Below are 15,000 nucleotides of genomic sequence, written 5' to 3'. Positions count from 1 at the left end.
TTTTCGAAAATAGAAAAAAAGAAGGAAAATAAAATTCCAATCAAAAATGCATGGTGAAAGAAAACAGCGATTAAAATGCATCGTGTATCACAGAAAATATTTAAAATGTGAAAAGAAAAATTAGTTTTATCCAGGGAAAGAAAAGCCTGAGAAAAAGCCATGGTAACCTCAGGCAGGGAGGGAATAGACACATGAGAGCAAAGTGTTTTCTCTTTTATCGATTTAGGGGATCATGCTCAAAATATTCCGATCAATTTCGAAAAAATTCCACAGTAGATAAATGTTTAAGGCCCGTATGGGCCCTTAAAGAGTACATCACCAGTGGAAAAATATTTGCCACAATAGAAGTTAGATTCGACAGTGAAAAACGAGCCAAGGACCTCTCCACAAAGTCTCTTGTATCCGAGAACTTAATGATGATACCTACATACTTTTTGTTGTAGGATCACAATAATAAAAATCAAAGATGTGCCCCCTGAGCTAGATATAAAATTGTTTGTGTCTGACGTTTGTTAAAACATCGAGGAGGCAATTCACATCTTGTAACTCGCTGACCTGGACCAGCAAAATTCGATTGCAGAAGCAGTGGAAGTCCGTGCACAAGTTGATCCAATTAGCATTGAAATGAATCAACTTCTTATCAAACTGGCAGACGGTTCGAATTTGCATGTGGTTTTCGAAAGCAACATATATATATATATATATATATGACTGTAATATTAATACATTTGTATGTAACACATAGTTATTACATGTGTATGTATTCTTCTAATACTTCCTAATATATTGAAGAGACATACTAGAATGTCTACTGGCTGATGTATGTCATTTTTTAATCCTCTCCATTTTCTTATCTGCGGTATATATATATATATATATAACACATTTGTATATATATATATATATGTTTGTATGTGTTCGAGTGTTTTTGTGTGGAAGTATATATCTTATGAATATATATATGAACGTATATTATATGTTCATGTATGAACCTACATATACTTATCTACGTGAATGTGTGTGTTTTGTGTGTAATATTTCAAACGCTAAATATATTGCTACGTCAAAAACCCCTGTTACACACTCAGCACCCGACGTTGATATACTCCCTTGTAATTAACATTGTTTAATACACAGTTTGCCAAATATTCTGCTGCCAAAATCATAATGCCAACCAAGTTATTGTTCAAATAAGCGTGACGTAAATAAAAATCTGGTTGAATTAGAGAATGTGTATATCATATGCAAAACTACATTTTTTATTTCAGTTTTAACAAACACTTGATACTAATATTAATGATTATTTCCGTAATTCATTCTCTCTTTTTTTCCCTGTGTATATGTATATAGGAGGAAAAGAATAAATTTCAGATTAATTAAAATGCAAATATATTACTAATTTTCGTTTTGGGTGTTGTAGTGTGTTTGTAATTATGGCTTCTGTTTGAAATATTTTCTCTATTACGTGTTCGAAATATTTCAATTATGTTTACTACAAATATATTTCCATTTTGACAATTATGAAATTTCATTTATTTATATTTAAACTGAGTTAAATTTTATTTGAAAACAAAACAAATAAAATTACCAATATAGATTTAATTTCATGCTAAAATGCTTTAGTAAATATAAACAGGCATATTTAGTAATTAAAATAACGTAAGTTCAAAAGCAGCCATATTTCGTACACTTTAACCCGTCTTAACATGATTACTGGGCAAAACACTTAAATTGTTTACTCTTTATGCAATTCATTTTGACTGCAATTGTAATGTATTTTATAACATTTAGTAATTACACCGTAAGCATACGCTGACGAAACCAAAATATTTAGCAATGACCCGTTTGTTATTCAGTACAGAAATACAGAAATTACTACCTTTCAGATTTGCATTTAGAATGGTATTCAAACGCAGTGACCCTCCGTCGTTTGATCATATTGACAGGACGCTTTGCTTGAGAAAATTAAAGTGGAAGTGGCTGATTACTCCACAGGCACGCGCCTTTAAATTCATGCATGCATATGCGTATACACGCACACATATATATACATACACACATTCACACTCATCCATCTATCTATCAGTCAATCAATCTATCTATCTATCTATATATTTGTCTCTCTCCCCCTCTCTCACTCTTTATATATATATATATATATATATATATATATATATATATATATATATTTACATTATGTGTGTATGCATGTACGTATACTCGTTACTCTTTACTCTTTTACTTGTTTCAGTCATTTGACTGCGGCCATGCTGGAGCACCGACTTTAGTCGAGCAAATCGACCCCGGGACTTATTCTTTGTAAGTCCAGTACTTATTATATCGGTCTCTTTTGCGGAACCGCTAAGTGACGGGGACGTAAACACACCAGCATCGGTTGTCAAGCAATGCTAGGGGGACAAACACACACACACACACATATATATACATATATACGACAGGCTTCTTTCAGTTTCCGTCTACCAAATCCACTCACAAGGCATTGGTCGGCCCGGGGCTATAGCAGAAGACACTCGCCCAAGATGCCACGCAGTGGGACTGAACCCGGAACCATGTGGTTGGTGAGCAAGCTACTTACCACACAGCCACTCCTGCGCCTACGTATGCATATATTAAACGTATGATCAAGTTAAGAAAATAAAAGTAACAGAGATTCGAAGCTAACTAAACAACAAATACTTAAACGATAGAAATATTACTACGCCAACAAATTAACTCCGCAGACAAAATATGTGGAATAAAGCATTGATTTAAATTTAACCCGTAGCAGAGGAAATAATTTGCTACCAAATATAACAGAAATTTAATTTTCGATTCACACACAGAAACCTGAATACTTGTGCAGTAAATCTTAGTTACGTAAAAGTCTGTGCGGAAATTTAAGCAATAAGTTTTAAATATTTACTCGTCAAAATTGTAAAAAATCTACAAATATATGAAGACGGAAGTAAATAATTTATTATACCTATCTATTAGAAGAATAATATATATGAATGCGAAAAATCGTCTATAAATGCAAAGTATTGTACATATCCGTATAGATATATCTATATGTTGATATATATATATATATACATATATATATATATATATTACATATATATATATATACATATATATATATACATATATATATATATATATGTGTGTGTGTGTGTGTGTGTATGAATGTACGTATGTGTGTGGGCGAGTGTGTGCATGTGTGCGTGCGTGTGTGAGTGTATTATTATTATACAAGATTGTTGTTGACTATGGCTTCGATATTTCACCTGACTGCTGATGGGTAAACAGTCAACAATTTTATAGGTTCATAAATTTGTTACTCTACAATGTATTAAAGCATTCTCCAATTTAATGTTAAACTGTCTTCACCATAAAATTAAAAGCAAGTACATATATATATATATATATATATATATATATACATATAATAATAATAATATGAAGGAATATTATTCCAAACTTACAGGGAAAAATTAAATTTAGAAATAATAAATCAAATTTCACAATATATATATATGTATACTTTTTAATACTTTTTGATAGTTATATATATCTGATATAATTTTAAAAAAAATAAATAAAATAAAAATATAAATATTAAAAAAAAAAAAATATATATATATATATATTTAAATAATATTTACAAATATAAATTAATAATTTTAAATTTTATATTTAATATGTAGTATATTATTTATTTGATTTTAATTTCTGTTTGGTTTATGTTTTTCACTGTTTGATTTGTCTAATAGTGGTTTTATCTATAATTTAATTTATACATATGTATATATTACATACATACATTATATGCATATATATATATATATATATATATATATATATATATATATATATATATAATATATATATAATATATATAATATAGATATATATATATATATAATATATTATATATATATATATATATATATATATATATATAGATATATATATATATATATATAATATATATATATATATATATATATATATATATACATGGGGAATGTCGTAATGTTTATATTGAAAGGAATTTGACCTGAAGTCAGCCATTTTTATTTCACTTGTATATGTAGTCCTACTTACTGCGGTTTCAATAGTGGCGACTGGAAAATTCATTGAAATAAACAGAAGACGGACATTCAACCCTTACTATAGGCATGCAAAGCCCATCAATTTCCATTAAGAACTCACGTGAAAATACATATGCAAATATGAATGCATGTATACACACACGCACAAACATACATACACACATATTTATATACATATATGTGTTTGTGTATGTTAGTTTCCTGTGTATGTATCGATTTAAGGATGCATATATGCATGCATATATGCACCTATATATGTATGTATGTACATGTAGCAATATTCAAATCTGAATCGAAAGAGTGACGACTTAAAAAGATGGCGTAGTAAGATATTTTACAGAACATCGGCTGGATTATAGCACAATCAGCAACCTCACAATACGTGATGCATTACTCTTGAAGCATGTAGAAATCGTGTTCACATGTTCTATAAATAGGCATAATTTTAGAGCCAACTATGCAGTTTGAGAGACGAACTGGGCGTAATTCACCCCAAATATTGCTAGGCCTATTTGAGACGAATCCGGCCGAATCATTTCACATTTCTCACCAAATAACAGTTTCTGGTCACAGGTACCTACTTTGACCACATACACGTTTTGCTGCGTTTAGCACTCGGTGGGTTATTTAAAGAATTATTTTGGTAGGATTTAAATTCTTTAAATGACATCTATTTACACCACAATGGACGCTGGAACTAATCAAAAACAGTCCCCGCCACACACAAACACATGTATACATATATATACACGCACACAAAGACACACACACTCACACCATTTTGACCTTCATAAAGACACACATATACACACGCAGCGCCATGCCAAATGCCATCCACACACATACATACGTGCACGCACACACACACACACGCACAACACCCAGACAACCACACACGCGGTTCACAAACGGACATACATATACACATACCATCCTACCAAATCTTACAAACACACAGACACATCTATCAAACCACATATATATATATATATACACACACACACACAAAGACACACACACTCACCCCATCCTGACCCCTAAATCATTGATGCTTGAAGGAGAGACAAAAAGGGTAAATTCTTTTCAGTTCCACATTACTCCTCCTTTTCCCCCCAAACAAACACACCTACTGTGTCCCTTGAAATAGATAATATTCTTTTACGTTAACATGGTATTATAACGTAAAGCTTTTTGAACTCATAATATGCTGTACGTGTATACCAATATTTACTGAACTTTTTTAATAATTCCCTCTGAAAATTATCTTAAGAATGTATAATATATTTGTTGTAATCTTTTGTGCCCAATATTTCAATGCGATTGTTAAACTTTTTTATATTCTCAACATGCTCTTGGCACCAAAGAATGTATATTTATATGGATTGTAGTACTCTGTGTCAACCAATATTCTGTGCATGTTTGAATATACAGATACAATACCAAAACCAATATCAATTCCTTCTGGAAACTATCTTAAGCATGTCCTTGAGAATGATTATTTTTGTAGTAATCTTTTGTGCCCAATATTTTAAGGAACTTGTAGAACTTTTTTGTCCTTAACATGTCCCTGTTACCAAAGACTGTATATATGTAATGTAGCAATTTGTAACAACCAATAATTAACGCAACCAATCTTCCACATGTTACTTTTGACAATCTTTTTCCAAAGAGTGAAACCGGTAAAGTAAATAAACATCTTTTAAATTGCATTTTCAAACATACTATCGGATATAATTCCACTCGTGCGGTACCCTATGTATATATATATATATATATATATATATATATATATATATAATATATATATATACATACATAATGTATATACATATACATATATATGTATATATATATATATATATATATATATATATATACATATAAATAATTACAATACACATGCATATATATAAGCATATATATAAGCATATATATAAGCATATATATATATATATGTGTTAGTAATACCAGCGATTAAAATTATTTTTATTTTATCGCAATTTGATTTGTTTATATATATATATATATATATAATTAATATTTCTATGCATACACACATATATTGATAGGCATTTATGTATATGTATGTGTATATTTTATGTATAATTGGATATATATATATGGAAAAAAACTAAGCTATAAATTTGTCGATAACTAAATAAGTTGATGTTCATAAAATTAGTCTTCAGCATTTCTTCCTAATTCTAAATTTATTGTTGAAAATTTTATTTGGCTTTTTTATTCCCTTGATTATATCTGTCATATTTGGTGACGTTTAAATTATATTCTCTCTCACGTTATTCCGCGTAGAACCATGTAAAATACCGATATCTCACCTCAATACAATAAACACACACACGCTCCTATATGGACATACATGTGTGTATGTATGTTTGTATGTATGTACGTATGTATATACATATATATGTATATATAATATATATATGTTTGTATGTATGTACGTATGCATAACATACATACATATTATATATATTATATATATATATATATATATATATATATATATATATAATATATATATGTATATATCTATGTGTGTGCGTGAGTGTATGTATATAAATATATTTATATATATGCATTTATAGACATGAATATATAAGTATATATATGTAGATATACATATATGTGTATGTATGCAAACATACATATGTGTGTATAAATAGGTAATGTAATACCATATATATGTTTAGATATACGCGTGTTTATGTGAGAGTTTGCCTCTTTTAATTACGTCTATGTTCAGTAATATATTCCCATTTATGTATTATTTATATTAGACACAAACGGGCTCACGTAAGCACACATAGATACAAAGAGACACACCAACACGCACACGCATACATTACATACTACATATATATATATATATATGTGTGTGGCGTGAGTGTATGTATATAAATATATTTTTATATATGCATTTATAGACATAATATATAAGTATATATATGTAGATATACATATATGTGTATGTATGCAAACATACATATGTGTGTATAAATAGGTAATGTAATACCATATATATGTTTAGATATACCTGTTTATGTGAGAGTTTGCCTCTTTTAATTACGTCTATGTTCAGTAATATATTCCCATTTATTATTATTTATATTAGACACAACGGGCTCACGTAAGCACACAGAGATACAAGAGACACACCAACACGCACACGCATACATAATACATACTCTATATATTAATATATTGTGTGTGTGTGGTATATGTATATATTAAGTGTGAGAGAATAATACAGAGAGATAGTCAGAAAGGGAGGAAAATGAGAGAGAAAAATGATAGATCTATATAATAAATATATAGAAAATATCACCACATGATTAGTATGATATCCGTCTTTGTTGTAACTCTTTTTTTGTTGCAACTTTGGAAGAGCATTTCTTGGAATATTGATATTTGTTTTCATTGATGGAGTCTCTCTTTCTTGCTACTTCGTCAAAAATAAATGCTGCTATTACATCAGATAAGCAATACATGTCATAGAATTTTCAACGAGTATGTATTGATCTAGACATTGTTTAAATTTTGAAATGCATTTTTTTGTAATACTCAGCATAACAACTGGATTTAATTAAAGCTAGCAACGTGTCATGTAGCATGAGCGTCAGTGTATGCGCGTATCTGTGTATATATTCATGTGTGATTGCATGTGCTTCCTTGTGTTCTGTGAATTACCATCGCAACATCTATAATATCCAGCGTAGTATAATATTAAGACTAAAGACAATGGAATACCTAAATTTAGTGAAAGTAGCATGCATGCGAATGAAGTACTCAATATATTTACAGAAAATGATGCATCAGAAATATTGCTTTTGCAGTCATATTCGTACGTTTGCCATTCAATTTGATAATGGGTTTTTTTCAAAGTCGCGAAAAATAATAGCACCATGAAATTTGTCATTCAAATTCTTTTTTCCGTAATTCACTTTCACACTTCGGTCAAAGGATTTACCATTTACATCATTCAAATTGAAAGACCCCTCGAGACCATTCAAATCAATCAGAATGCGAGGAAGCGTCTTTTCGAGCATTCAAACTCGCATGTGGGCATTCGAGTTCGGAATAAACTTATTCAATTTAGCACTAATTTTACATGTGTGTTTTACTCACATTCTAAGAAGTGGATGTTAATAAATGAGACATTAAAAATTACTTGATTTCTCATGAACATTTTATTATGTTGTTGTAACTACAACGAAGAAATAAATTACGTGATTTTTCTCTCCACGATTGTCTTTTCCGCTGCAACATTCGTAACATTTGCATTTTATATCCCATCCTCTTACAGCAACTTATAAACATAGAGCCATAGATAAGGTACATGCATATAGCAGACGGCAAGGCTAGTTGACACCTTCAAGGGGCATCAAACCGATTACCTGTAACTGGCAGACTCACTTGGCATTATAATATGTGTTGTCCGATTCAGAGTAGTGATATACCTACGGTCTTGGAGGCGCTACAAGTTATCCAGGGTAGTGCCCATCACGTTAGAGTTAATGAGGAAACGCTCCATGTGATTATTGCTGCCAACCCACTCGCAACCCTTCAACAGATGAAGAGGTACTTAGAGGCAGCATTGCCCGCAAAGCCACCTGTTTCCGTGTGTGAAATCTCATGGGCTCTAGATGAGATGTTGATAAGTATGAAGTTTGCTGAAGACGTCCCAGATGCAAGAAATGCACCAAGAACTCTGGAAAAGCGTTATGGTTAGTGCATTGGTTCATGGAAGAGGGAGTTGTCGGTCATTGCTAATTCATTGATGAATGTGGGTACAACATTTGGATCAGGCGGTCTTTTGGTTAAGCACCCCCTCCCGAGGTGTTCCTGTTCGCCGAGTTGTCGACCGTCAGCGTGCGAAAAACCGCAAAGTCAATTTCGCGTTGGGAGAAATTGGTTCGGTTCACCACTCCGTTGCGAACGATACCGTGACAGGAAACTCTTTCGAGGGGTTCTTGGTGGAATCAGTTCGAGCATGTGTTGACATCTCCCTAGCGCATGGATCCATCTACTTTATCTACGCGCGGCTACACGTTCGACCCAAGCTCCCAGCTGAGGCCGACCCTAACATCAGTCGCAAAACTCCTGCCTCACTAATCGCCTTGTCTAAATTGTACGAAAATGGCACATTCTGTTTTTAATGCGGGTGTCAAGCGGAACTGCGCTCGAGTTGAGCTGCAGCAAAGTTTTGGCGACTGAACAGCTGCAGAAAAAGCCGGCCTGACCATGAAAGAGTGGCGAGCAAATGTCATACAATAGGTCGAAAGGAGTAACATTGACGCTATCATTCCAGATAATTGTGTTCGTTGATATAGAAACACTCAGACCTACCTCATGAGATACCTAGACCGCCAGAAGATAGACGACTACGTTGTCTCAAACGAACTCACCTTATCAAGACTGTAAATCTATTTCTTTATTGCCCACAAGGGGCTAAACACAGAGGGGACAAACAAGGACAGACGAACGTATAAAGTCGATTACATCGACCCCAGTACGTAACTGGTACTTAATTTATCGACCCCGAAAGGATGAAAGGCAAAGTCGACCTCAGCGGAATTTGAACTCAGAATGTAACGGCAGACGAAATACGGCTACGCATTTCGCCCGGCGTGCTAACGGTTCTGCCAGGTCGCCGCCCTAAAAAGCCCGTCGGCGACAGTAAATCGTTAACCATCCTAGTGTCCATAGGACCCTTTCCCCGATGAAAGAAAAGATGCGACACCAAAGAAAGATATACTTTTCCCAACAAGACATATTATTAAAGGAATAACACACATCACTACATAATGTATACAAACCCAAAGAAAATGAGCAATTACTGTAATTGTGAGTTTCCTTAAAAAGATTGAAAATGCTGTAAAATGGTTTCGTCAAGTCTTTATCAATAAATACATGTACATATGCAAAAATTAAATAAAACACATAGAAAATACATAGACACGATAAAGTGCTTAAAGCTAAAAAAAATGGACAAAAACAGGTGGTTATGATAGCAATGATCATGAGATAAAACCAGTACGTTCCAATTTGATGGCTCGAAATGTTAAATAGATTGCTCCGAAACAAATTTGAACGCTGGAAAAGACGGTTCCTTGCATTCCGACTAATTTGAATGCTCTCGATTGGTATTTTAATTTGAATGATTTAAATGCTAAATTCTTTGACCGAAGTGCGAAGTGAATGATCGAAAAACGAATTTGAATGACTAACTTCATGGCGCTAATTCTTCTCGCGACTTTCACTGACCTGATTACAAATTGAATGGCGCACATACTAAAAGACTGCAAAAGCCAATACAAACCTACAAAGTCTATATCGACACAGACATTGAAAATAACGTTTATCTAACTAGTATCTCCTTCCAATATTACAATATTGGGAATGGCAATTGGATTCAAGACAAGAAATAACAATCTGTGTGCGCGAGTGTGTGGATATAGGCGCAGGAGTGACTGTGTGGTAAGTTCCGTGCTTACCAACCACATCGTTCCGCGTTCAGCCCCACTGATATAGCGTCTTGGGCAGATGTTTTCTACTTTCTACTATAGCCCCGGGCAGATCAAAGCCTTGTGAGTTAATTTGGTTGCCGGAAACACTAACAAGCCTATATATATTGTTGCATTTCGGGATAGTCCTATTATTTTGAGAAATAAACACACACGTTATATTTTCGTTCTTCGGTCGTTCATTAGTGTTCCTATTCTGACTCATATCCATTGCCCGGATATATTTGGTCACACCTCTATGACCTCAGTGACACTTTCCATTCAGGTGTGTGCTCTTGTTCCGCTTCCTCAATTATTTTCTATTATGCGGACTGTTTTAATGTGTATGTGCGGGTGTGTGTCTTCGCCCACGCTGCTGAACTCGTGGTAGTTGTATTTTCTTATTGCCGTATTTTCTGTTGTCGTTGTTGGTGGCGTTGTTGAAATGTTTGCGGCCGTTCCACAATTGCTGTTTGTGTGTTTTTATGCGTTTATGGTTTCGCTTAATATGTTGTTTGTATCCGTGCCCTTTATTCAGTTTTTTTTAAATCTCAATTTCTTTTATTCATCATAGGTATGTGCGTATTTCTCTATCGTGTGTGTTTTATACTCCTTGTATCGTATCATTCTCCCTTCTATAATTAGTCAACATGATATGTGGCGGTGTGTGTTATTCTATTCGTGTATTTTGTTGAGGCTCGGTCTGTGTGTAGCATCTGTGATTTGGCTAAGTTTCATGTCAGTTTTATGCGTTGATATTATTTTAATCTCTATGCTATTAAGCGAGCCCGTATCTTCTCATTGAGCACTGAAGAACCTAAAATGTAATTGAGCTCAGGCCATTGTTCACCTATACGTTTCTCTATGTTGCGTGCCGTCTCTGCGACAATGTGCAGAAAGATGACAACTACTTACATTGATAAAAGAGCACGTACCATAGTGGAGCGTATAGGGGGAACACTGGCGGCAAACAGCAACAGCGGCAGCAACACCAACAATAGCAACAACAACTACAACGATGTTAGCAGCGTGAACAAACACTAAAACAGAGAGAGATACAGGAACGGTACCACAAAATGGGGTCAAGGACAGACGCAACCGCAAAGGGGTGTGTGGGAGAGGAAGAGGAGAGGGCCGTAGTCCCCATAAAATATATAAGTATATACATCATAGAAGCCGAATTGACTAAGCGGAGAAAGAGCATGCTCGAGGAGGGAAAATGTCAATGTAGAGGTCACAGACGTGTGACGAAAGATTTCCGGATCATTGGATATTAATTAGTCAGAATAGGGTCAGTGACAAACGAGTGAATAATGTATATATTATTGTGTGTGTCTCCATGGCAAAAGAGAATATACAAAAATTACCATACTGAAATACAATAATATATGTCTCAACACACGGTTCCACACGAGGAATATTGCAATAGATATTCATAAACGCATGGCTGCAAACTTGGGCTCAAACCAGTAAAGGAATATATATATATATATATATTATATATATATATATATATGGAAGCACATGGCCTAGTGAACACACTGGGCGATGTGTATATGAGCGAAACACCTAAGCTCCACGCGGCTCCGGCAGAAGGTAGTGGCGAACTTCTACTGACTCTTTCGCCACAACTATCTCTCACTCTTTCCTCCTGCATCTTGCAGCTCACCTGCGACGGACCGGCGTCACGTCCAGGTGGGGAACCTATACACCAAGGAAACCGGGAATCCGGCCCTTATAATCAAAGCATGGCTTGAGAAGGAACAAAATACACTCACACGCAGATACACAGAGACACACAGATATAATATATATATATAATTATGCCATCCTTAAGAGAAGATTGCATCCTAGTTCTCTGTTTTTACCATTGTTCACTGCAAGATTATCTGCGTTAATTTTGCGATGATGGGTATAGTTGTTTAAATTGTTCATGAATGTAAAAGGAAACGAAGAATTTGTCGTATAGATATGAGTTTATTGAACGATATTCAAATCAGTAAAATACGAATTTATATATATCTCCCTCTATGACGGAGAGTCATGATAGGTATACTGGGCTTCGTATATTTTACTCCAGTGTCAATTTGATGACATGCATTGCTCTCTCACTCAATAATAATGATGATGATGATGATGGTGATAATAATAATAATAATAATAATAATAATAAAATATAATAATAATAATAATAATAATAATAATAATAATATGCTTTCTAATTGATGTATCAATACCGGCAGATGACAACGTGTCTCTAAAAGAAATGGAGAAACTCTCAAAATACAAAGACCTGGAAATAGAGGTAACTAGAATGTGGAATCTGAAAACAGAAACAATTCCTATCATAGTAGGTGCATTAGGCATGATAAAAAAATATTCAGACAAATACATAACAAAAACACCAGGATTTACAAACACATATAACATACAGAAAATTGCACTACTAGGTACTGCACACATCCTACGCAGAACACTTTCCATACAATAACCATCAGAGCATCACAACAAATCACAGAACATACCCAAGGCACATAGAGCTGCGCTCGGTAGTGAAGTGAAAGCACGCTATAAAAATAAAACTACTGAATAATAATAATAATAATAATAAAATTAATAATAAGAAGAGGTGACATCTAAAGAATGGGACCTAGATAATAGATAAATCGAGGCTTATTTATATATGTTATAATTTAGAACTAAGTGTAAGTTGTCATTATGGTAGCCGGTGGTTTGAATGTCGGAGCAAAGAGGTGTGATGCATTCTTGTCAGCTATTAATGGCAATAGATGCTACGATAAACCGTTGAATAAAAGGGACGTTGCTGTAGAAGAAAAAACAAGACAAACAGTTAAAAAATACACACAAACTTATGCTCACAATACATAGACATACATATCTTGCATACATAACGTGTACATACGTACACACACAAACATTTATACACACATGCATGAACACATACAAACCTACATGTGCTTGTACGTACACAAACATATAAACATAGACACACACGCACAGATGTTTATCTATATATATATATATATATTATATATATACATACACAAGCATACATTCACACTCCTTCATACACGTATATAAATAAATACGACATAATATATTATATATATATATATATATATATATATATATATATATATATATGTGTGTGTGTGACCTCGTCTGTATCACTAGTGATTTTTTTGCCCTGTCTTCCCTTCTCGGGATGTTTCCTTCTCCTATGTTTCCGACGAAGAGCTCCGCTCGAAACGTCAAACCCTCCTTCTTCCCTTCTTTCCTGATCGTCCATAATACTTTATTTGTTCCACGTCCTTGCGTTGTTGTTTTTTTGTTTTTGGTTTCTTGTTTGGATTAACTTTATATATATATAATATAATTATAATATACATATATATATATATATATATATATATATATAATATATATATATATATAGATATTATATATACATATATATGCATATACATCTTCCTATCAACACTAACACCCCGCATGTATACAAACATATGCATATCCACATAAATGAAGGGTACGTGTGCATGAATGTCGCACTTACGGACTGGACACAGTCATACACTCAAATATATGCATACACACACATATATATATACAAACGCACACACATATACATATAAAATATATAGATGCACATTTACATATACTCACACACGTACGCATTCACACAATCAGAAAGGAAAACAAGAAACAATTGAAAATATATATATAAAAAATTAAAATAATCTAAGACGTATGGGAAGCTTGTGCAGGAACACAGTAAATATAACAATATATATATATATATATACACACATACATATCTATCTCTATATATTAGTGTGACTTCATGTAGGAGCATATATATATATATATATATATATATATATAATATATATATATATATATATATATATATATATGTGAGTGCATTTCTTTATGTGTCCTATTCATGTACTCCTAGAAATACGTGTGTTTGATATAAACTACCTGTTAATAAAAAGCATCGATTCTCGTCTCTTCCTAAAAAAAACGACATATTTTGTATGGTTTAGCGTAAAAATATGGAGATTTTTACTGTCTTCAATAGAGTAAAGATTTTTGCTATACACATCGGAAATACTTGGCTATAATACTATCTCAGAGTATACGAAATATGCGGTATCCTGAGTGAATGAAATTAAATTGCTAGTGGCACTTACTCCAGTATTTCAATACAAATACTGTGCAGTATATTATCATTTCTTTTCTGTATGTTTGCAAGATGATATTGTTATTATTAGAAAGAATTTCGAATTTGATTTGCTCGCGGATAATTCGTTATCTCAAAATTATCTAAAGTTTAT

Source organism: Octopus sinensis, linkage group LG5 (assembly GCF_006345805.1).
Source record: "Octopus sinensis linkage group LG5, ASM634580v1, whole genome shotgun sequence".
NCBI lineage: Eukaryota > Metazoa > Mollusca > Cephalopoda > Octopoda > Octopodidae > Octopus > Octopus sinensis.
This window is presented reverse-complemented; position numbering follows the sequence as displayed.